The sequence below is a fragment of the Nicotiana attenuata genome, chromosome 1 (genome assembly GCF_001879085.1).
Source record: "Nicotiana attenuata strain UT chromosome 1, NIATTr2, whole genome shotgun sequence".
NCBI classification, from domain to species: Eukaryota; Viridiplantae; Streptophyta; class Magnoliopsida; order Solanales; family Solanaceae; genus Nicotiana; species Nicotiana attenuata.
The window spans coordinates 2,811,192-2,819,996 of NC_031989.1; the positions used below are offsets into that span (position 1 = coordinate 2,811,192).

General features: G+C 37.4%; 1 long non-coding RNA gene across 1 annotated transcript; it reads left to right on the plus strand.

The window, feature by feature from the left end:
- On the plus strand, positions 2,851–4,726 carry LOC109223641. Its single transcript, XR_002067628.1, has 2 exons — positions 2,851–3,284; positions 4,310–4,726. It is a non-coding gene; the product is annotated as an uncharacterized LOC109223641 (long non-coding RNA).

Consider the following 8,805-nt stretch of genomic DNA (forward strand, 5'->3'; position numbering starts at 1 on the left):
GATTATCCCATTCAGATAAGTCTTTTCTTCTCTCAAACATTCTTCTAAAGGAAGATTTTCTTTTTTATTTTCTATCTTCTGAAATCATCGCATTTCATTTCTTTTGGCTAAGGATTTTTCGATAATAGTTTGTTTTTAACAAATAAGAAGGATTTTCAGAGTTTACTACCAGTTTCCAATATGGTGCAAAGCAAAGTGTGGCTAGGACAGGCCTAAGATAAGGTAATAGGACGTAAAAGGCGTCATTGAAAGCCCAAATGATGGAATGGTTTAAGATTTCATGAAAAGGTATGGGGACAGATAAGAAATCAATAGTTGGGAAGTTTGTGGCTAAGGAGTAGTCAGAAGGTCGGAAATTTTTGTCCAAGTTCAAGGCGGTCGGACAAAACAGAGCATGGAAAGGAGAAAGGGGAAAACCATCCACAGCAAGAGTATCACAACCAGTCATCACACTCCAAACTGACCAGATTTTTCTTTGATTTGAAACAGGGGCAGGAAATGCCGTTGATGGCGGAGAAACCTTCCGCGAAGAAAGAACAAGTACCAAACAGGTTTGATCGCATAAATTCTCAGGACCCTCCTGGAAAATGGGACTTAGTCTAAATTTCAAAACTATCATGAGTAACATAATTTAGCATAAATATACCCCAAAGAAATATAAGATGGTTTCAAAGTTTGCATGTTTAAGATAGGATTCAATTAGGAGTTTTCAGGACCCTCCTGGATAATGGGACGTAGTTTTAAGGTCTGCTTAGATAACAAGATTTAGCGGAAGTCATACCTTTAAAAGATATAGCTTAGATGTAAAATTATCGTGTATCTAAAAGTTGTCGGGACCCCACTGGATAATGGGACCTAGCTTTCAAATTCTTAGTGATATTTGGTTATAATTCAATTAACACTCATAGATGCGCCCAGCTATCAAACTGGGGCAGAAAATTTTCTTTCATTTTGTCTATTTTGTTGAAGTCAGGTACCCATCTGAAGAACAGGGAAGGCAACACGGGTTTTAGGATAAAAGTAATACATTCAAGTTTTGAAGTCAGGAGCCCGCCTGGAGAGCATGGGAATACATTTAAGTTTTGAAGTCAGGAGCCAGCCTGGAGAACAAGGGAGTATAATTCAAGTTTTAGCTTTCAAATTCTTTGTTTTGTCTATTTTGAAGTCAGGAGCCCGCCTGGAGAGCATGGGAATACATTTCAAGTTTTGAAGTCAGGAGCCCGCCTGGAGAGCATGGGAATACATTCAAGTTTTGAAGTCAGGAGCCAGCCTGGAGAACAAGGGAGTACAATTCAAGTTTTAGCTTTCAAATTCTTTGTTTTGTCTATTTTTGAAGTCAGGAGCCTGCCTGGAGAGCATGGGAATATTTTCAAGTTCAGCAATCAGGAGCCCGCCTGGAGAGCATGGGAATACATTCAAGTTTTGAAGTCAGGAGCCCGCCTGGAGAGCATGGGAATACATTTCAAGTTTTGAAGACAGGAGCCCGCCTGGAGAGCATGGGAATACTTTCAAGTTTTGAAGTCAGGGGCCCGCCTGGAGAGCATGGGAATACATTTCAAGTTTTGAAGTCAGGAGCCCGCCTGGAGAGCATGGGAATACATTTCAAGAACAGCAATCAGGCACCCACCCGAGGAAAAGGGAAGACTACAATTCAAGTCAGCAACAAAGGAACTTCGGAGGAACATACAAGGCAACAAGGCAACAGCAGTCACAAGATCAAGTTTGCAAATAAATCTTTGTAATTCATAAATCATAGCTTAGTCTAGCTTCTTTATTTTTTAGCATGGTGTAATAAGGAGGTCAGTAAGCAGTATCAGCAGCAGCAGCAGTAACAGTGAAATCACAACTTCATGGTAGTCCCAGCTACCGAAACTCCCGAACTACATTGACCTGATTCCTTTTTAGCCAAGGATATGTAGGAACCCTTTGAAGCAGAGGTTCGGTCAAATCTTTCAAAAATGCTTCACATGGAGTATTCAAACGGGCAAAAATCGCTCGTATCCGCTCACTTTGTCTTTGCACGAAAACTCTTCGTGTTTACGGGCAAAGAGGGGCAGCTGTGAGCACGTGATTTTTGCCCTATGAGTTACTCCCAGAAAATTCAAAACAAAATAATTTTTCCAATTATCTGCGATTTTTGTGGATTTTAGTGGCATTTTCTGTTATTGTGTGAATATTGTCTGTGTTTGCTATTTTATTTAGTAATGAAAAATACGAAAATATATTTTAATTGCATTTGGGATTTAATTTGATATTTTTGAATTAATTAATAATTAGGTGTTTTATAAAATGGAAAAATCACAAAAAAAATAGTTTATTCTTGTCTTTTTAATTTTAGTAATTTTTCCTTTAATTGCTATTTAATTTAGTTGTGTTAATTGTTTTTAGGATTAACTAATTTAATTTTCTAGGATATCTTGGGGTTAGGAATTAATTGAGGTTTTATTTTTAGTATTAATTCAAAAAAAAAGAATTAGAAAAAGAAAGGAAAAAGAGGGAATAAAAAAAGAAAATACTGATTTTTGGTCCAAATTCATCAAAGCCCAAACAAAAACCCCACTAAACCAGCCCAAACTTGTCCCCCTACCCGGTCCAACCGTGTCGCCACCCCAAACGACGTTGTTTGAGTAAATTTGATCAGGGCCGTTGATCGTGTTTGATCAAACGGTCCAGTACGTCTCACCCATAACCCGACCCGTCCCCTGACCCAGCCCGATTCCCCACTTAAACCAAACGACACCGTTAAAATGGCCTTTGATCTGAGCCGTTGATTTCATCCCCATCTAACGGCTCGTGTTAATACCCCCGATTAATATACCCCAACCCCCCTCCACTCACTCATCTCTCACCTCGTCTCTTCAGAGACGGGTAAACCCTAGTAGCCGCCACCCTTTCCACCGTTCTCCGGTGGCAGCGCCGCCTCAAATCGGTCCCAAAATTACACCATGAAATCGCCATGGATTCCTCTGCCTAAATCCATAACCCGTTCCCTTCAAATCCCCCTCAATCCCTTCGAATCTCGAATCAAAGTTCGGAACCCTAAAACCCCAAATCCTATGACAAGTCAGAAACCACTGGTTTTGTTGGGTTTCAGGCTTCGAAATGGTCGGAAATATAGGTTGATTAGTTGTTCTTGGCAAGAACAACTGACTAGCCTCAATTTCGGGTCATTTCGAGACTCCCTGACCTCATGCAAGACCAAAGACTCACAAGATCGAGGTTGTTCATCAAATCCCTCTTACGTGTCTGGTAGATAAATAGACAGTGCATTCCCTTCTTTGACGGTATGTCCGCTTCGTTTTTAGCTCTGTTTTTTTTTTGTTGTTTTTGTTATTGTTATTCTGGTCTCGACTTGATTACCACTCGTTTTTTCATTTGTTTGTCATGGTTAATTCAAATCGTTAGAGCAATTTCTTTTTTTTTTAATTAGAATTCTGATTTAAATGGCACCAGTAAGCCCATGTTGTAATATATTATCAGGTTCCATTTTCTAGCCAGTATGGTTTGAATTAATCAATGATGTCGAGCTCACCATTTTAGGGTTCCAATGTTTAAACCTTTATGTGGTTGATTTTTCTTGGTTTTTTGTATACTGGATTTGAGGATTTCCTGTTGGGTCTATGGTAAAGCAAACCTGGGCACTGAAAGTCCATTCATTTAAACCCAGGTTTGAAGAATAATGCTTGGCCTACATTATTTTAGGCTGGGAGGTAATTAATAAGGTTTAAGGGGGTAATCTAGGGATTGTTCGGATTAATGGGATGTTCACCTAACTTAAGAAGATTCTAATAGTGGTAGGGTTAGAAGTGCACTAATTGAGTTAAGTGGAATCATTTTAAAATGAAAAGAGGGATTGGTAATGGAGAATGCACTAAATGGCTGCCTATTAAAAGGCTGAAAATCAGAGAGAAACACACACACATAGATACACATTCAACAGACAATTTGAAACAGATTGATAGAGAGAGAGCCTACAGAATTTAGGGCTGAAAATACATTAGATTCTAGAGACTTTAAGAGCTAAAAGATCAGATTCTGGAGAATAGGCTAAATTTCAGTGAAAATATTGTTCCATTGAGTTTTGATTGTGATTTCTGGGGCTTCTCTTTTCTGAAACAATTCTTGTTTTCTTCTGGGGTAAAAATGGTTTGAATTTGAATCATCAAGGTCTGGTTTGAAGTTGGTTGGGTCAAGGTCTATTTGAAACTGGTTTATTTCTGGGTTTGAAGTCTGTGTTGCTAGCTGTTTTGCTGCTGATTCCTGCTGTTCTTACTGCTGATTCTTCATCTCTGTTTTCTCTTATTCCCAGGTATTTCTTCAGAACTCATTGAATGACAGGCTGAGTTATGGATTTGGTTTTATGTAGGAGATAAGTGTAGTGTATGAAAAATATAATTGATGTTTGGTTTCAGCTTGGTTTGAGTCATGTAATTCGAGTTATGAAATGGTAAAGGGTTGACCCCTTGTTGTTTATTAGCTATATCATCTTATTGTGTTTTGGTTTATTGCCCCAAGCTAGTTTAATTACTTGAGTATAATCGTTTGTAGCATCTGTTTGTTCTGAAACTAGGACACTACTCGACTAGGCTGAAATTGAAAATTCCATCCTCTTCTGGCATGTATAAGTAGGACTGTCCTGAAGGTGTTTGTTTGGTTAGCATACTTGTTCTTTATGAAACAGCTCTATACATGATTTGTTAAGTGGTATTTAGAGTTTTGGTGTGAATTGAGCTGTGTCGATAATGAATGCTGTGAGATTTGGACTGGTTTAATGTTGTTCTTTGAGTGTGTTTCTTTTGAGGAACATGCCTGATATAGGTTAGTAATCCATGTTAGTATGGACTCAGATTTGCATAGGATTTTTGTTGATTCTGGGCCTGAACGTTATAGAAATTTGTTTTAGCATGAATTGATCTCAGATTTCATACCTCATTTATTCAGTTTTAATTATGTGCAGATGGATTCTGGTTTATGGATATAGCGACAGTTTAGCTTGGTTACCTATTTTCACGCATGGTTTTCAGAAACGTTCAAGGGATTGTAAGTGTGAATGGAGTTGTTTACAAATAAATTGAAAAGTTCAGGAGCTTTGATTTTAATGATTGTGTGGTTTTCCAAAAAGTTTAAGGCTGTGTTCATGACTATTGAATACTGATGCCTTTCGCTTTGATCAGTTTAAAAACAAAATGAAAGGCAACAAATCAAACTCATGTCGTGACCTGTGGACTCAAACTAGGGACCTTACCCCTCGTTGAGCCGGTTTGTTTCTATTTGGGCTCATTTCTGGGCCCAAGCTTGACAGCCTCCTTGAACATAATTTGGGCTGCAAGTTCACTCATGAAATGCCCGACTGGCCCGGTTTTGGACTTCACTTGGGAAGTCCGTTTGTGGCTCTTGGTTGCTAAATAAATGGCCCTTAGGAACCTTTAACCACATTTAGTTATAATTGAGCCCATTAATTGGATTGAGGGTGAGCCATACTAGATATTGCAAATAATTTATGGCCCTTCAAGTTTTAGTTTGGAATCGAGGTGTGCCATGCCAAACAAAAATTTCAAATGCTTGGCCCTCGTTTAATTATTTCCTTTAAAATCTTTAGAATTCGAGGCGTGCCATTTAGTTAATTTTTATGGCCCTCGCAAAGTTAAAACGCGTCGTTGCTTTAGGCGTGCACTTTAATAATTTTACCTTCCTAAACTCGGGTGTGCATTTCATGTGACCCAAATCAAATCTCAAAACATTGAATAAAATGTGTTTAGGATCGCGGGTGCATTTCATGTAGCGCGATCCAAAGATACGTTTTAAACGACGTTCAATCTTCTTTAAAATTGGATAAAAGTGGTTAAAAGTTAAAATTTGCACATAGGTTCAAAATGTACTAAAATCAGATAATTAAGCCGAATATAACAGTTGAGCGACCGTGCTAGAACCACGGAACCCGGGAATGCCTAACACCTTCTCCCGGGTTAACAGAATTCCTTACTCGGATTTCTGGTTCGCGGACTGTCAAACAGAGTCATTCTTTTCCTCGATTCGGGATTTAAACCGGTGACTTGGGACACCATAAATCTCCCAAGTGGCGACTCTGAATCTTTTAAATAAATCCCGTTCGATTGTCCTTTAATTGAAAAAACTCTTTTATACCCTTTCGGGGTATAGTGAAAAAGGAGGTGTGACAGAAGCTATCCACCTTATTAGGAGGATGGTAGAACAATACAAGGATAAGAAGAAGGATCTTCACATGGTGTTTATCGATCTAGAGAAAGCGTACGATAGGGTTCCTAGGGAGGTCTTATGGAGATGCTTAGAGGTTAAAAGGGTCCCGGTTGCCTACATTAGGGTAAGGCTGTATGTGGTCCCGGGCCCGGGCCTAAATGGGCTAAACGGGCCGGGCTAAACGGGCCTGGGCTTAGCGGTCCCGGGCTCTGGCGGTCCCGGGCTTCGTGGGCTCAACGGGTAGGACCAGCCCGTGACGGGCCTAAGCCCATATGGTCCTGGGCTAAATGGGCCGGGCTCGTGGGCTTAGCGGGCCTAACGGGCTTTTTTTATTTTCGGGCTTTTTTTTTAATTTTTTTTATTTAGGGCAATTTCTTGTAAACCATATGTGTATGTATATATATAAATTGCTCTTATGCATGGCTATATAAATATATATGGTATATATAATATAGAAATCTAATTATTAAAGTGTTTGACGAAAATGTAAAATAACAAATCAATAGTAAAACTAAATTGGCATGCATAATAAATTAATAACAAAGTACAACATGAAGCATAAATACGTCTAATAATTTTAAAATAACACAAATTGTTGAAAAATCTTAAAGACGAATTTGCGGATAAATACCCTCAACACAATACTTTATATGCCTCCTTAAAATGCCTGTGGTACACCCTGAACGAAAATTTAAGACTCTTCCACAGTTCTTGCACTTTAATATTTGGCCTTCTTCATTTTCTTCAAGCACTTCATAGTATTGCGACACAAATAAGCGCACTCTTTCCGAACGAGGCATGATTTAACTTGAAAATTGAGTGAGACTTGAAGTCTTGAAAATTGGAGATTGAGAGATTGAGAGAAATTTAGATTGAGAAATGAGTATTGAGTATTGAAATGAAGAAGAGGGAGGGGGGTACTTATAGTGTTAGAGAAGGTTAGTTTTGTAAATTTAAAAAAAAACGGCTATTTGTGCAATTAATATGACCGTTGGTGGTCATTGGGGGTGGGGCCCTCATTTTGAAAAATCTTGTTTTGTAGTATATATAGTACTACTTCTTCATGTAAATATAATATATATAGTATACTAGTATAGTGTACTAGTATAGTGTATATATAGTACTACTTCTTCATGTAAATATAATATATATAGTATACTAGTATAGTGTACTATATATTGTATGTTATGTATATATATTCCCTTATATATTTTCTTGTAGTATATATTGTATGTTATGTATATATATTCCATTATATAATTTGTTGTAGTATATATTGTATGTTATGCATATATATTCCCTTATATATTTTCTTGTAGTATATATTGTATGTTATGTATATATATTCCATTATATAATTTGTTGTAGTATATATTGTATGTTATGTATATATATTCCCTTATGTATTTTCTTGTAGTATATATTGTATGTTATGTATATATATTCCATTATATAATTTGTTGTAGTATATATTGTATGTTATGTATATATATTATAGCTTATAAATAATTGCAAGTTAAAGACAAAAAAATATTGCGAAGAGATATTCAAGGCCAAGGGTATGTTTTATAATTTTTATTACAAAAAATGGCATATCTTTCTTAGTCTTCTTCCCCCCAATGGAATGAGCACAACAAGGTACTAATACCACCATTAAAAGGAAAAAAAACTAAAGAATAGTACTGATTTTTCTAATACCGCAAGTTCCGCTATCATTTCTTCATAAGCTTCGTCTATCTCCGGTTGTGATTCTGCAAGTCCAAAGTTTCTTCTTTCCGAGCGGATCCAATCTCTGAATAGTACTGATTTTTCCAAGCTCTCCCTCATAGACGCTCTATGATCACCTATTTGAAGTCTTGCTTGACTGAAAGCGCTCTCTGATGCAACTGTTGAAGCTTGAATAGATAAAATATCCCGAGCCATCCTTGCAAGAACCGGAAAATGTTTTTCCCTTGTCTTCCACCATTCCAAAAGATCAAAGGTGCCGTCTGGATTCTCCTTTTCAAGTCCCTGCAACAAATAAACTTGAAGCTCATTTAGATGTGAAGTCTCATCAAAATTATCACCTTGAGAACCCCTAAACTCCGTCCAAGATTTAAGTGCTTGTAGGCCCGCAGCTCTTTTAGATGATTGTGAACTAGACGAAGTAGGGGTTGGAATATTTGGCCTAGCATGATCTAACGCAAGTTGGTAAGCATTATAAATTGTTTGCGCATTTATTTTAATTGAGGCTTTTGCCTCTGCAAGTGTAGAAAATTCCTCAACTGAAAGATTAGGATAATATTGTCCAGAAAATGCATTTGTAGCAATTTGAAAATGTTCTAAAAAATCTATAAGAATTTTGACATTCGTCCAATCTTGATTTGTAAGGATTTCATCACCAATAAGAGCCATTCTAACCTTTTCAATTTCTAAATTTAAAATTCTCATACCATCACCGACGATTAATCTCACATGGAAACAATTACTAAATGCAGGATTTAGTGTTGTTGTAAGTATGCCTATAGCACTAGTGTTACTAGAAGCATTATCCATAGAAATTGCCATTATTTTATCACAGGAGCCCGACCTGGAGAGACTATCTGCAAC